The 16584-nt window shown below is 43.9% G+C and overlaps 1 protein-coding gene across 3 annotated transcripts in view; it reads right to left on the reverse strand.

Moving 5' to 3' along the window:
• c1ql3a (complement component 1, q subcomponent-like 3a) overlaps window positions 1–16584 on the reverse strand; it is an 81219-nt gene that overhangs the window by 15398 nt on the left and 49237 nt on the right. The gene's annotated exons all lie outside the window — the stretch shown is intronic.

The raw sequence follows: 16584 nt of genomic DNA on the forward strand, positions 1-16584 counted from the left end.
AACAAAATCAAGTGGATGTATTTTTCCTCTCATTTTCCATTTGATGGAAATATGTTGCAGACTAAGATAAGACTTTAATCCATGTAGTCCACAAATGGTAAAAACATGTAACAGCACAGAACCTTACCAGGAGTGGTCAGCCAAACAAATGGTGGGCTGTGATTCCTCAACAGTGTAGTAAATGACTAATTGCCAGTTCTCATCTCATCACTGTAGCTTGCTTTTAAATATTTTGCTAATTCAGCCTGAGACTGGATTCTGAGTCTAAGGCTACATTCACACTGCAGGTTTTGATACTCAGTTCTGATCTTTAGCTGAAATCAGATTTTTTTCGGTGGCTGTTCATACTACTATTAAATGCTACCACCAACAAACTTCTGTCCGAAAAATTCAAGACCGCGACTGCTGTGCGAGATTCAGAGGAGAATGTTGCACAGCATTGCTCCGTTTACAGAAGTAATGTAAAGTGAATGTAATTATTTCTAGAAATGTTTAACAAGTTTTGTTGAAAAACCCATAACATTTTTTTAAATAGGCTGCTACTCCTTGTTTTCATTAGAAAGCTGTTGAATGGGAGCTGCCAGTATTTAGAACGCATCATAGCAAAACGTAGTAAGAAGAAAGCAGTACAGCTATTAATGGTCTTTTATGGAGTACTAACTATATAAAATATTAAATTAAATATGTAATTCAACTAGTACTACTGAGTGCAGACTGAAAGCAAGTAGAATGACATGAAACATGGATAAAATGCAACATTATTGTTCGGACTGTGGACAATTTGAAAAATATCTGATATGTATCCAAACAAGCACCACTTATGGAAGTGGCGCAAATCAGTTTTTTTTTTTTTTTTTGGGGGGGGGGGGGGTGAAAAATCCAAATTGGACCATTAAATGCCATAAAAAAGACATATTTGGGTCGTATATGGGCAAAAAGATCAGATTTGGGTTGCCTTGTGAACGTAGCGTTAGTGTCATCAGTTACAACCTTGTGAAACAAATAAGTAAGCCTTGTGAAAGTTACCAAAAAACCTACTGCAGTCTTTCAGAACTTTCCTTGTATCAGCATTGTGTCACGAACCAGAGACCGAGGACCCAGTATTCAGGCCGGACAAAAAGATGAGACGTAGAGGAATTTATTAAAGGCTGTCTGGAAAGACAGGGACAGGCAGACTCGGTGGTCAGAGTACAATCCAAGGTCGGTACACAAAAATGGCAGTCCAAAACTGGCAGAAATAATGACAGGGATAAAGCAAGCACAGGTTCTCCAGAAACAAAATCAGGTCGGTCAATAACAGGCAGGCAGTCGGAACAGGGCAGAAAAAACAGGTTCAGGATGGCTCAGACGTCAAAAAGGCAATTGGGTAATATCAACAGACAATATGGATGCTGGACAAAACTCACCAAAGGCTAGTTAGACATTGATCTGGCAGAGTGCAGATATAAGTAGGGGAGTGAACAGGAGAACAGAGTGAAACTCATTACCAGAATGGGTGGAGCTGATCAGGGGGGGAAAAGTGGCTGGAAGTAAACTGAAGCTGATTGGATGGTGACTGGTGAAGGGGAGTGACAGGAAGACAAAAGAATGCTGGCAGGTGAACTGAATAAAGGCTGGTGACAGAACTGGGGCCCGTTCTTCGTCCAGCTAACTCAGTTAGCTGGATTTGATTGTTGACGATTTGGCATAATCTTGGATCGTTTGGTTCTTCGAAACTCATCCGGGACTTGCTGTCATAGCAACATGTGCGCAAGCTTAAACCTGCTCGCGAGCAGGCTTATTTCATGTAAACAGGATTAGATTGCAGCTTTATAAGCAGAGGAGATAAGGAAGTCTGTCCAGCCAGTGCACTTGGACCACCTAGTGGCAGAGGACGGGACAGAATTGTGGAACACCATTTTTTAATCTTTAATAAAAGACGAAACAAATGATACTTAGTTCCTGTTGATTTATTTTAAAAAAAAAATTCTAAAGAAAAGCCAGCAAATCATCTTTTGCCTGCAATAAGAGATAGTTATGTAAAGTCAGCAATACTACTGTCAAATGGTGTATTAGAACTTACTCTGAAGGTCCTTTTGAAGCAACTCGATCTCTAGTGCAATTTTTCTCTTTTTCAAGTTTTGGAGTTCAATTTTTCCTCTTAATTTGTGTTTTTTCAGATCAAAATACAATTTTTTTGTTGAAGAAGCCGTTTATATAGGGAACGGGTGGCACTATGTGTCATTTTGTGAAGAAAAAAAAGGGTGAAACATTCCTCATGCAACAAAAGTAAAAATAACCCGTTTTTTCTTATTGGTGGCTGTTATAAACAGACAAACACATCATTTAACAGTGGCTTTTAAAAAAGAGGAAGAAGTTGCTTTTTAAAATACAGTATAATAATTAAAGGCTACCATTTTGTAGAATATTCTTGTACTTCACTTTTACTTGTCCCCATGTTCTAGTGGGTCCCGTGGAGGCTCTGACATAAAAGAACAAAGTGAATATGAAATTATTAAAATGCAAAAATACATACAGTAGAAAGTGATAGAATCTACCATGGACAGTACTTATGCATGTAATTTCTCTGCTGCTTTTTGCCAGCCCTCTCTCCTGGCTTTAACAGATTTTGAGGTGTTCCCTGTCATTTTAATTAATGACTCAAATTCGGCATAACCTTCCATTAAAAGCTCTTGTTCTGCTGGGAGAAAAACTGTGGGTGTTCTTTGGCCATGCTGAACAGCCAATAGCAGCGCTGCTGATCATTGTTTCTACTATTGATACATTTCCCCTTTTAAACAAATGCATGAACGCACAGTTATCTCAGATAACTCAATCCAGCGACACCCTGAACAGGTGTGTTCGAAGAACCCAATTAGCCGGATCATGATTAGCTGGCTGAAATCATCTTGGATTTGTCATTTGATCTTGGATGTTTTAAACAACGTACGAAGAAGGGGCCCCTGATCAGAGCAGGCCAGAAGAAACTGATAATATAAAACAAAGTACAAAATCAAACCACATAAAACTCAAACTATTCCATTAACCAAAACTAACACATTTTTCTGCCGGATTTGAAGTGTTTTTTCTTTTATTTGTCTCTGACCCTCTGTCCTGTACCTCCCTCCAACCGGCCGGTCTTGGTTATTTTTTTGTTTCTGTTTTAATTTTTTTTTTTTTTTTTTTTATTTAGGGCGTCTGTCCTAGGTTTAGGTTCTGTATAAGTTTTGGTTAATGGACTAGTTTGGGTTTTAATATGGTTTGATTTTGTACTTTGTTTTATGTTATCAGTTTATTCAGGCCTGCTCTGATCACTTCTGTCACCAGCCTTTATTCAGTTCACCTGCCAGCATTCTTTTGTCTTCCTGTCACTATCCTTCACCAGTCACCATCCAATGAGCTTCAGTTTACTTCCAGTCACTTTTTCCCCCCTGATCAGCTCCACCTATTCTGGTAATTAGTTTCACTCCATTCACCTGCTCACTCCTCTACTTATACCTGCCTCTGTCTCCTGCATTCGGCCAGATCAAGCCTATTGGTGAGTCTAGTCCAGCATTCCCTGAGCTCTGTATTGTTTGCCTGTTGACCAATTAGCCTTTTTGACCTCGGTGCCAGCCTGATCCTGATCCTGATCCTGTTTTTCCTGCCTGATTTTTGCCTGTTTATCCATATACCAGACCCAGCTTGTTTTTGGATCTTTTGAGTTTGTGTTGTCCCTGCCTGTTTTTTCATGCCTGCCTGAGTTCCAAGTCGGTACGACTTGGAACTATTATTCTGACCACCGAGCCTGCATATTCCTTGTCCGAACAATTGGAGCTTTAATAAAGCCTTCGTATTGTCACTCTCATGTCTGGCTGAATACTGGATCCTCAATCTGTCTCTGGTTCCTGACACATTGTCAAAAACTGTATGAAGCAAATGTTTTGCAATTGCGATCTGATCTGTGTACAAATTGCAATACTTTCATTTTGGTTGTACCAACTGTAGGACACTCCTGCTGAAAGAAAACAAAGAATTTGTAGAAATAAGGATATTAAAGCAACTGAAACTTAATTTTCCACTAGTTATTGATTATTTCTGTGATCTATGAACTTGCAGTATTTGAGGGCTTAAAAATCAAAAAGATGAGGGGAGATGTGCGGCTGAGATCTTGCAAGAGCTGTGCGTATGTAAAAATGGTGGTATACATATAATATCAATCTGATCAACTCGGGTAAGAACAAGCCAATAATGCAAAATTAAACGAAGGTTTAAATATTAACAATTGTTTCATATTCCAATAAAACAAACTGGACAAGGAGACCTTGACCAGCCTTGAGATCTACCTGGAGAAGTGTTTTGACAGCATCGTAATTGGGAAGCCGAAAAGAAGACCCAGCTGCAGAAAGAAATTAAAGGGGAGGCATTCCATTTTCTCAGGGGGCACCCTTTTTCAGCAAACAAATCTAACAAAAATAATAGTGTTGTGCTGTGTCCATTCAAATAACTCAAAAGTCAATTATAAATAAGTGTAAACATAATCACTGATGTCAGGCTGAACATTGACTGATGTAAACATCCATACTAGAAGAGGCAACTACAGCAGCTAGGAAGAACAGGGATCAAAACAATGCATGTGACCATTCTGTGTACAAGTAATCCGTGTGTTAACTATACCATTATATTTGTGCCTTTGACTTGAGTGCGCAGGAACCAATCCGAGTACACATTGAGACAGGTATTCAGCGTTTAAGCATCGCATGCGAGCGCTCAATTCGATTAACTTTTCTCAACCCACTGTCCAAACGCTCAGTTCCGTTTCTGCTTGAGTACTCGAACTGCTCCTTCCAAGCTCAACACCAGCTGTGCACTCGTTCAGCTCTGTCTCTCCGCTAGCAACTTCAAAAACTGTCCACTCCAGCCAATCACAAACAGGTTTTTTCATCCAATCAGAGTATTGCTTGCAAATAATGCATTCGGATGGATTAAATCAAAATGCTGCAGCTTTTGACAGAAATTACTAAACATAATGGTGGGATTATAGAAAAAAGAAACAATATATAAAATAAAAAGACCCTTTGCAGAGTTAGAGAAGCATATTTCTCCAAGCTCAACACCAGCTGTGCACTCGTTCAGCTCTGTCTCTCCACTAGCAACTTCAAAAACTGTCCACTCCAGCCAATCACAGACAGGTTTTTTCATCCAATCAGAGTATTGCTTGCAAATAATGCATTCGGATGGATTAAATCAAAATGCTGCAGCTTTTTGACAGAAATTACTAAACATAATGGTGGGATTATAGAAAAAAGAAACAATATATAAAATAAAAAGACCCTTTGCAGAGTTAGAGAAGCATATTTTCATCATTAATTGAGGAGTATAAAAATAATCCTAGATCTGTCTTCAGTACAGTTGCCAAACTTACTCAGAGTCACAGCTCCGTTGAGCCATCCATTCCCTTAGCTCTTAGCAGTAATGACTTTATGGGATTCTTCATAAATAAAATTGACTCCATTAAAAATAAAATAATTGGCATCCTCTCAAACATGATTACCTCATCCTCAATAAGTAAGGCAGTGTTGGAGGAATCTTTAGAACCTGCGCAGTGTTTGAACTGTTTAGAAGCAGTAGAGCTTTCTGAGCTATCTAAAGTTTTAGCTTCATCTAAACCTTCAACCTGTATGTTAGACCTAATCCCAACCAAGTTGTTTAAGGAGATATTCCCTTTGATCAGTGGCGCTATTTTACACATGATAAATCTATCCTTAGTAAATGGATATGTACCACAGGCTTTTAAAGTAGCTGCTATTAAATCTTTAATTAAGAAACCATCTCTTGATCAAGATGAGTTAGTAAATTACAGACCTATATCTAATCTTCTTTTCTTATCTAAAATTCTTGAGAAAGTAGTTGTTAATCAACTTTGTGAACATTCACAAAGTAATGAACTACTTGAGGAGTTTCAGTCAGACTTCAGAGCTCATTATAGCACTGAAACGGCTCTAGTGAAGGTCACTAATGATATTCTCATGGCCTCAGATAATGGACTTGTGTCTGTACTTGTCCTGTTAGATCTCAGTGCTGCAGTTAATCACAATATTCTTCTACAAAGACTTGAGCATGCTGTAGGGATTAAGGGGAAAGCATTAGGCTGGTTTAAATCTCATCTGTCGGACAGATTCCAGTTTGTTCATGGTAATAATAAATCGTCAAACTCTAGGGTCACTTGTGGAGTACCACAGGGTTCAGTCCTTGGACCAATTCTCTTTACTATTTATATGCTTCCGATTGGCAAAATTATCAGACAACATGGGATTAATTTCCACTGTTATGCTGATGACACTCAGCTATATTTATCTATAAATCCTGATGAATCCAATCGATTACTTTGACTGCAGTCATGTGTTGATTACATCAAATGCTGGATAACTTTACATTTCCTGCATTTAAATTCTGACAAGACAGAAGTTGTAATTTCTTATCCGCGCAGACAGAACTTTTGCGGGGAGCGGAAAAAAGAGAGGGGGAGGGCTGGCGGTGTTTGTGAATGAGAGGTGGTGTAACGCGGCGCATGTTCACGTGAAGCAGCAGATATGCTGCTCGGATGTTGAACTTCTCGCAGTGAGCTTAAGACCTTATTACTTGCCGAGAGAGTTCGGCCACGTGATCGTGCTCTGTGTTTACATCCCTCCCTCCGCGGACGCCGCCGCCGCGTGTGAGCGGATCCACGCCGCTGTAAACAATCTGCAAACACAGCACCCCCGCGCTCTCCTGCTGATCACAGGGGATTTCAACCATGCCTCCCTCCGCTCCACCCTCCCCACGCTCACCCAGTACGTCACGTGTAAAACAAGGGACAATAAAACGCTGGACCTTTTTTATGCTAACGTTAAGGACGCTTACACCTCCGCCCCCCTCCCCCCTCTGGGACGCTCAGACCACAACCTCGTCTATCTGCTCCCCCATTACATTCCACTGGTGAGGAGACAAAAGGCACAGAAGAAGTCAGTGAAAGTTTGGTCAGACGAAGCCAGTGAGAGACTGAAGGACTGTTTCAGAACCACAGACTGGAGCATGTTCCAAAGCTCTCATGGAGAGGACATCAACAGCCTGACTGAATGCATCACTGACTACATGAACTTCTGTGTGGAGAGCATCGTGCCAACACGACGGCTACGATGCTTTCCAAACAACCCCCGCTGGGTGACCCCTGAGCTGAAAGTCTTCCTGAACCAGAAGAAGAGGGCTTTCTACTCAGGGGACAGAGAGGAGCAGCGTAGAGTCCAGCGGGAGCTCCAGTGGAAGATCAGGGCAGCAAAGAAGGATTATGGGAAGAAGATGGAGGAGCAGCTGGCGCAGAACAACGTCAGGGATGTGTGGAGAGGTCTGAAGAACATCTCCGGCTTCGGGCAGAGGACCAGCAGGGCTGCAGGTGGAGACACCAAGACTGCAGATGAGTTGAACTCATTCTTCACTCGGTTCGACTCCCCCCACACTGGCCCCCTCCTTGCCCTCAACTCTCCACATGTCTCCAACCACCAGCGCTCCAGAGACCTACCATCCCCCCCACCGCCACTCCGATCAACGACTGACCCATCCACACCTTCAGCCCTACCTTCCTCCCCCCTCACAGTCACACCAATGCAGGTGAGAGGACAGCTGACGAGGCTGAAACAAAGGAAAGCCTCAGGACCGGACAGCATCCCCCCCAGGCTGCTGAGGACCTGTGCAGATGAGCTCTGTGAGGTCCTCAGCTACATCTACAACCTGAGCCTCAGCCTGGGGGTGGTGCCCACCCTGTGGAAGACCTCCTGTGTGGTACCGGTTCCCAAAACGCCGCACGCCAGTGAACCGGCCGACTTCAGACCAGTCTCCCTGACCTCCCACCTGATGAAGACCATGGAGCGCCTCGTCCTTGCTCACCTGCGCACTGTGGTGAGCCCCACCCTGGACCCGCTGCAGTTCGCCTACCAGCCCAACATCGGAGTAGAGGATGCCATCATCTACCTGCTGCAGCGGGCGCTCACCCACCTGGAGACCACCGGGAGCGCTGTGAGAGTCATGTTCTTTGACTTCTCCAGCGCTTTCAACACCATCAGACCGGTGCTACTGAGGGGGAAGCTGGAGGACGCTGGGGTGGACAAACATCTGGCTGACTGGACCATGGACTACCTCACTGACCGCCCTCAGTACGTGCGGCTGCACGGCTGTCAGTCAGAGGTGGCACTCTGCAGCACCGGGGCCCCCCAGGGCACCGTTCTGTCTCCGTTTCTCTTCACCCTTTACACCTCGGACTTCACCTACAACACGGACAGCTGCCACCTTCAGAAGTTCTCCGACGACTCGGCCATTGTGGGCTGTGTGTCTGAGGGGAACGAGCTGGAGTACCGGTCGGTCATCATGGACTTTGTGGACTGGTGTGAGAAGAACCATCTGTGCTTAAACACCAGTAAGACCAAGGAGATGGTGATCGACTTCAGGAGAAGACCCCCACCTCACTCACCTGTGAACATCCAGGGGCAGGACATAGAAACTGTGGAGAGTTTCAAATACCTGGGTGTTCACGTCAACAATAAGCTGGACTGGACACATAACACCGACGCCCTGTATAAGAAGGGCCAGAGCCGGCTCCACCTCCTGAGGAGGCTGAGGTCCTTTGGAGTGAGCCGGCCTCTGCTAAAAACTTTCTATGACTCTGTGGTGGCCTCAGCCCTCCTCTACGCTGTTGTCTGCTGGGCTCCTGGCAGCACAGAGCGGGACAGAAAGAGACTGAACAAGCTGGTGAGGAAGGCCACTTCTGTCCTGGGCTGCCCTCTGGACTCTGTGGAGGAAGTGGCTGAGAGGAGGGTGTTGTCCAAGTTCACATCCATCATGGACAACACCTTCCACCCCCTGCACCAGACTGTAGACAAGCTGAGCAGCTCCTTCAGTGCAAGACTTAGACATCCTGTCTGTAAAAAGGAGCGCTACCGCAGGTCATTTATTCCTGCTGCTATAAGATTTTACAATGCTGCACTGTAACTGCAACTGTGACCATAACTGTAACAATTAATGTGCAATAACCAAGGTGCAATAATCTATTTAATACACTGTCCTACAACCCGTGCAATAATCCTGATGTAGTGACTTCTGCTGCTATCACCACCTGAACATAAGTCAGCCCACATGTATGTATGTATGTATGTATGTATGTATGTATGTACAAATGTATACAATGTATATGCACATACATACGCGTAGGTGCGTATGTAAGTAGGCGCATAGATATATGTATATATTTAAGTATATAGATATGTTTATAGATATATGTATATATTTAAGTATATAGATATGTTTATAGATATATATATATATATATATATATATATATATATATATATATATATATATATATATATATATATATATATATAGACCACTAAGAATGTAAATGAGACATCATATGCCCTATTTCCTATTTCCTTTTTTGTATTTTTTGGTATTCTTTCTGATCCATTGTATATATGAAGATTCACTGTATATAACTGAATGCACCTTCCCTACTCTGCACCTTCTTGTATGAGCCGATGTGACGAGTGAATTTCTCCATTGTGAGATCAATAAAGACTATCTTATCTTATCTTATCTTATCTTAATCTTTGGACCAGAGTCCTCAAAAAATAAAGTTCTTAATCAATCACTTAGTCTGGATTGCATTAATTTGGCCTCTGGTAATAATGTAAAAAATCTTGGTGTTATTTTTGACCAAGATGTCATTTAAATCCCATATTTGACAGGTTTCCAGAGTTTCCTTTTTTCACCCCCGGAATATTGCCAAAATAAGAAATATTCTGTCCAGACGTTACGCTGAAAAACTAGTCAAGGTTGGGCTATTGTAATTCTTTACTATCAGGAGGTCCACAAAATGCTGTTCAAAGTCTTCAGCTGATCCAAAATGCTGCAGCAAGAGCTCTGATGAAAATCAACAAGAGGGATCATATTTCTCCAATTTTAGCTACCCTTCATTGGTTTCCAGTTAAATCAAGAATATAATTTAAAATTCTTCTTCTAACATATAAAGCCCTTAATAATCAAGCTCCATCATATATCAGAGCTCTGATTACCCCGTATGTTCCTAACAGAGCACTTCGCTCTCAGACTGCAGGTCTGCTGGTGGTTCCTAGAGTCTCTAAAACCAGAATGGGAGGTAGATCCTTTAGCTATCAGGCTCCTCTCCTGTGGAACCAACTCCCAGTTTTGGTCCGTGAGGCAGACACCCTGTCTACTTTTAAGACTAATCTTAAAACTTTCCTTTTTGACAAAGCTCATAGTTAGAGTGGCTCATGTTACCCTGAGCTACCTCTATAGTTATGCTGCTATAGGCTTAGGCTACTGAAGGACATCAGGGCACATTTTTCTCACTCTATTGATTTCTACTGTTCTCCAGTCTACTGTTCTCCAGTTTTGCATTGCATTACATTGAAATGACTGTTGTCATTTCAGCTTTTAACTTTTTGCTCTCTCTCTCTCTCTCTCTCTCTTTTTCTTCATAGTAGGTACACCTGGTCAGACGTTCTGTTAACTGTGACATCATCCAGAGAAGACAGATCACCCGCTATTACCATCTAATGTAGAACAGATTACTGGATCAATGTGTGCTTCTGTGCTTTTTTGTCTGTCTTATTGTGTCTCCGCTCTGTCTTCTGTAACCCCCAGTCGGTCGAGGCAGATGACCGTTCATACTGAGTCCGGTTCTGCTGGAGGTTTTTCCTTCACGCTCATGGGTGGTTTTTCTTTCCACTGTCGCTTCATGCTTGCATAGTATGAGGGATTGCTGCAAAGCCATGGACAATGCAGACGACTCTCCCTGTAGCTCTACACTTCTCCAGGAGTGAATGCTGCTTGTCGGGACTTTGAAGTAATCAACTGGTTCCCTTATATAAGAAATTTTTGACCAATCTGTATAATATGATTGATTTTGACTTCGTAAACAGCCTCGAGATGACATGTTTCATGAATTGGCGCTATATAAATAAAATTTTATTGAATTGAATTGAAATTGAATTAAGTAAGGAAAATACTTTCTTTTCAAATGTCTATCATTCCTACTCTTGTTTGGACTGTTTCTTAATCTGCAGCTCGCTGCTGTCTGACATTTCAGATGCTGTCACTGATCATGCTCCTGTTTCTTTAACCCCAATAAATAAAAAGTAATCCCACAAAACAAAAGTTGGTGACTTAATACACCATTGCTTAAGGATGAAGAATTTATAAAATATTTTAAAGAGCGGGCTTCATATTTGCAGTACAATGATTTACCAGGGACATCAATATCTATCCTCTGGGAGGCAGGGATGAGCAGTGATGAGGTAAAATAATTTAATTCTCATCTCATAAAAGTTGAAGTTAGACTTCAAAGACTTCAGCAGATAAATATGAAACTATAACAAAAATGATATCAACATCCATTCATCCATTCTCTTCTGCTTACTCGGGGTCGGGTCGCGGGGGAAGCAGCTTCAGTAGGGAGGCCCAGACGTCCCTCTCCATCTTTTCCAGCTCAAGACCATGGTCTCGGATTTGGAGGCACTGATCCTCATCCCGGCCGCTTCACACTTGGCTGCGAACCGCTCCAGTGAGAGCTCTATATCACGCTCTGATGAAGCCAATAGAACCACGTCATCCGTAAATACCAGAGACACAATCCTAAGGCCACCAAAACGGATTCCCTCAACACCTTGGCTGCGCGTAAAAATTTGGTCCATAAAAGTTATGAACAGAATCAGTGACAAAGGGCAACCTTGGCGGAGTCCAACTCTCACCAGAAACGAATCCGACTTACTGCTGGCAATGAAGACCAAGCTCTGACAGCGGTCATACAGAGACCTAACAGCCCTTATTGAAGGGCCCGGTACTCCATACTCCTGGAGTACCTCACACAGGACCCCCCGAGGGACATGGTCGAATGCCTTCTCCAGATCCACAAAACACATGTAGACTGGTTGGGCAAACTCCCATGCACACTCCAGGATCCTGCTGAGGATGTAGAGCTGATCCAGTGTTCCACGGCCAGGACGAAAACACACTGCTCTTTCTAAATCCGAGATTAGACTACCCGATGGACCCTCCTTTCCAGAATCCCAGAATGTTGCAGTCGCGTTAACCAACACAGCCCCACAACATCCAGAGCCTTAAGGTACTCAGGGCGAATCTCATCCACCCCCGGGGCCTTGCCACAAGGAGCTTTTTAACCACCTCGGTGACCTCAGCACCAGAGATGGGAGAACCCGACCCAGAGTCCCCAGGCTCTGCTTCCTAAATGGAAGAATTCTTGGTGGGATTAAGGAGGTCTTCGAAGTATTCCGCCAACCAACACACGATGTCGCGAGTCGAGGTCAGCAGCTCACCACCCCCATTAGAAACAGTGTTGGTAGTGCACTGCTTCCCACTCCTGAGACGCCGGATAACCTCGAAGCCATACAGAAGTCTTTTTCCATGGCCCCTCCGAACTCTTCCCATGCCTTAGTTTTTTCCTCAGCGACCAAGCTGCCTGCCTCTTTGACTGCTGGTACACATCAGCTGCTTCCGGAGTCCCACAGGCCAATAAAGCCAGATAGGACTCCTTCTTCAGCTTAACAGCTTCCCCTCACCGCTGGTGTCCACCAGTGTGTTCGAGGGTTGCCGAATATATATATATATATATATATATATATATACAGAAGCAATGAACACACAGTAGACTGTGCGTTAATGTAACGCAGAAGCTTGTAGGTCCTGAACGAGGGAGAGAGGCAATGTCCAGTGTCACAGGCAGCTCTAGGCCTTGTTGATGAGGGAAGAAACTGTTCTTGTGGAGCTGATGTTCAGCTCCCACTTTAGGTCCTGGGAGATGATAGTTCCCAGGAAGCGGAAAGACTCCACAGTGTCAATTGTGGAGTCACAGAGGGTGATGAGGGTAGGTGGGATGAGTTCTTCTTGAAGTCCACAACCATCTCCACTGTTTTTACAGCATTGGGCTCCAGGTTGTTCTCCCTGCACCAGGTCACCAGATGGTCAGCCTCCCACCTGTAGGCGGACTCGTCACCATCAGAGATAAGTCCGATGAGAGTGGTGTCGTCCGCAAACTTCAGGAGTTTGACAGACTGATGACTGGAGGTGCAGCTGTTGGTGTACAGGGAGAAGAGCAGAGGAGAAAGAACACAGCCCTGGGGGAACCAGTGCTGATGAGCTGTGAGTCAGAGACATGTTTTCCCAGCTTCACGTGCTGCTTACTTTCAGACAGGAAGTCTCTAATCCACCTGCAGGTGGAGTCAAGCACACTAAGCTGGGAGAGCTTCTCCTGAAGCAGAGCTGGGATGATTGTGTTCAAGGCAGAGCTGAAATCCACAAACAGGATCCTGCCATAGGTTCCTGCAGAGTCCAGGTGCTGGAGGATGTAGTGAAGGGCCAGGTTGACAGCATCGTCTGTAGATCTGTTGGCTCTGTAGACAAAGTGGAATGGGTCGTTGATTTTTTTTAAGGTGTGAAAGCAAAAGGCGCTCTTCTTGGGAACAGGGATGATAGAGGAGGATTTGAAGCAGGCTGACACGTGACATGTCGCCAGTGAGGTGTTAAAAATGTCTGTGAACACTGGGGACAGCTGATCAGCACAGTGCTTTAAGGTGGATGGAGAGACAGAATCTGGTCCAGCAGCTTTCCCATGGTTCTGTCTTTTGAAGAGTTTGTTAACATCTTTCTCATGTATAGAAAGAGATATCACTAAGGAGGAGTTGGAGGTGATCTGTTGGGTGGTGTCATGGGGGGTGGATGCAGGACTGTGGATGCAGGACTGTGGATGCAGGTGGATGTCTTTGTCTGTCGAAACGACAGTAGAAGTTGTTCAGGTCATTGGCTAAGTGTCGGTCGTTCATGGAGTGGAGGGCTTTAGGCTTGTAATTTGTTATTCGACTAAGCCCTTTCCAGACAGAAGCAGAGTCATTCGCTGAAAACTAGTTTTGCAGCTTCTCAGAATACAGTCGTTTAGCCTCTTTCACCGCCTTGCTAAACTTGTATTTTGCATCTTTGAATCTGCATTTGTCCCCACTCCTGAAGGCCTCTTCCTTCTCCAACCTTAGCCTTCTGAGTTTGGCTGTGAACCAGGGTTTGTCATTATTGTAACTCACCTTGGTTCATGATGGAACACAGCAGTCCTCACAGAAGCTGATATATAATGTCACAGCCTCTGTGAACTCATCCAGACTGTTGGTAGCAGCCCTGAAGACATCCCAGTGAGTAGAATCCAAACATGCCTGAAGATCCTCCACAGCCTCACTGGTCCAATTCTTTGATGTCCTCACTACAGGTTTGCAGAGCTTTAGTTTCTGCCTGTAAGCAGGAATCAGGTGAACCATGACGTGGTCAGATTGCCCCAGTGCACCCCGGGAACGGTGTTATAAGCTTATCTGACTGTGGTGTAACAGTGATTCAGAATGTTCTCCTCTCTGGTCAGGCATTAAATAAACTGTCTATATTTAGGAAGTTCATGAGTGAGGTTTCCTTTGTTAAAGTCACAGAGGACAATATCTAAGCAGTCCGGATTTCTCTGCTCCACACTCAGTATCTGGTCTGCGAGAGTGCGCTGTGCGACCTGCATGTTTGCGTGCGGTGCGATGGAAACACCGACCAGAATGAATGAAGCAAACTTACGTAGTGAATAAAAGGGCTTACAGTTTATGATGAAGGATTCCAGGTCAGGAGAACAGTGCTGCTGGATCACTGTCACATCGTTGCACCAGCTGCTGTTGATGTAAAAACAGATCCCTCCACCTTTCACTTTTCCGGAGAGTTCTGTGTCTCGGTCCGCTCTGTGAAGTTGGAAGCCTGCCAGCTGCAGCGCAGAGACCGGGATTAATCCACACAGCCACGTCTCCGAGAAGCAAAAAACAGCAGATGAAGAGAAGTCCCTGTTTTTTCCCAGCATCAGTTGTAATTTGTGCAGTTTGTTGGGCAGGGAATGCACGTTGGACAGGATTATGCCCGGTAGCGGTGAGCGGAGCCAGCGCGTTTCCCTCTCCTCCAGCATTTCGCTGCATGAGCAAAGGTGAGCGCACCTTTGACCACAATGTCCAGAATTTCCAGCATAGGGAGTAGAAAAGTGGGGAATAAATCCTCTGATGATGTTGATGTTCATGAGTTCTTCTGTGGTGAAAGAACTCCGGGTATCATCGCAAAAACCAGAGTTAAATAGTAAAACAAAGCAAAAAAGTGCGCACCAACACACCGTGGCTGCCGTCCGCTGCACCATCCTGGGATCTGTGGATGGGAGGTGGGAATTAAAGCTCCGTCTCATGGGGGACTCTGCCAGGCGTTCCCAGCAAACCCTCACAATACGTTTGGGCCTGCCAGGTCTGACCGGCTTCCTCCTCCACCATCGGAGCCAGCTCACCACCACCACTCAGGTAGTGGTCGGTGGAGAGTTCCGCCCATCTCTTCACCCGAGTGTCCAAGACATGAGGCTGCAGGTCAGATGAAACAACAACAAAGTCGATAATTGAACTACGGCCTAGGGTGTCTTGCCTATCTCCAGCTGTCAATGGGCTAGAGGCAGTGTACACCTTGGACAGGTCGCCAGTCTATCGCAGGGCAACAGAGAGACAAACAGGACAAACAACCATTCACGCACACACTCACACCTAAGGAGAATTTTAGAGAGGCCAATTAACCTAACTGTCATATTTTTGGACTATGAGAGGAAGCTGGAGTACCCGGAGAAAACCTATGCATGCACATGGAAAACATGCAAACCATGCAGGTCAAGGGTAGGACTTGAACCCAGGACCCTCTTGCTGCAAGGCGACAGTGCTACCCACTGTGCCTGCAGAATTTAGTGCAGAAATGTACAAATGGACACAAATATGCACTAATTTGTCAAAAATAATTACTAGGATATGTAGACAGTACTATAAGACAACCATGTTAGCAGTTTATTGGCAGAAAACACTTGATTTGGGGGTTAGTTACCCTTCAATATTATGTAAAAGTTAGCCATTTACCCTTACTTACTAACTACAACACTTACTACAATCAGGATTTTATCATTAGGTAGTGGTTCAACAATGAGAAGTCTGATCTGAACTCTTTCAGCTATTTGACAGTTATCTACTTATTAGTCCTTAATAAAAATCCGTAGATCGCATGTTTACTGATAAATAAGCAATTAATAAGAAAATGGTTTACTAACCAGTTACTTAGTATAAGCTACAACTGGCATAACAAGGTGTTGTATCAGTATCATCCGCTATAACTGGTACTACTAATTCCTAACCTATGCCCATGCAAACATGCCCTTAAACTCCTCAGAATCTCTCAACTTGAAGAAGCTCAAAACAATCACAAGCCACACTACTGTGCCATTTGTGCTTGTACTGTGTCTCCATTGTGTGTGTTTTTGCAGATGTGCATTCTTTCTTGTTCTTTGTTGTTGTTCTCTAGGAGATTTGTCTCTTTGCATCTGATCTGCCCTCTTTCACTGTCCTAATTTACGTTTTTCACATCTTTTGGTCCATTTAATATCTCTTTCTGAGATTTCTTGCAAATGAGAATATGTAAGCATAACTTTATGTCGCTCATTAGCATCAAAACAGTGTCCTTGAGTGAGACATCTCAACT

The sequence above is a fragment of the Fundulus heteroclitus genome, chromosome 21, assembly GCF_011125445.2.
Source record: "Fundulus heteroclitus isolate FHET01 chromosome 21, MU-UCD_Fhet_4.1, whole genome shotgun sequence".
In the NCBI taxonomy this organism is placed as follows: domain Eukaryota; kingdom Metazoa; phylum Chordata; class Actinopteri; order Cyprinodontiformes; family Fundulidae; genus Fundulus; species Fundulus heteroclitus.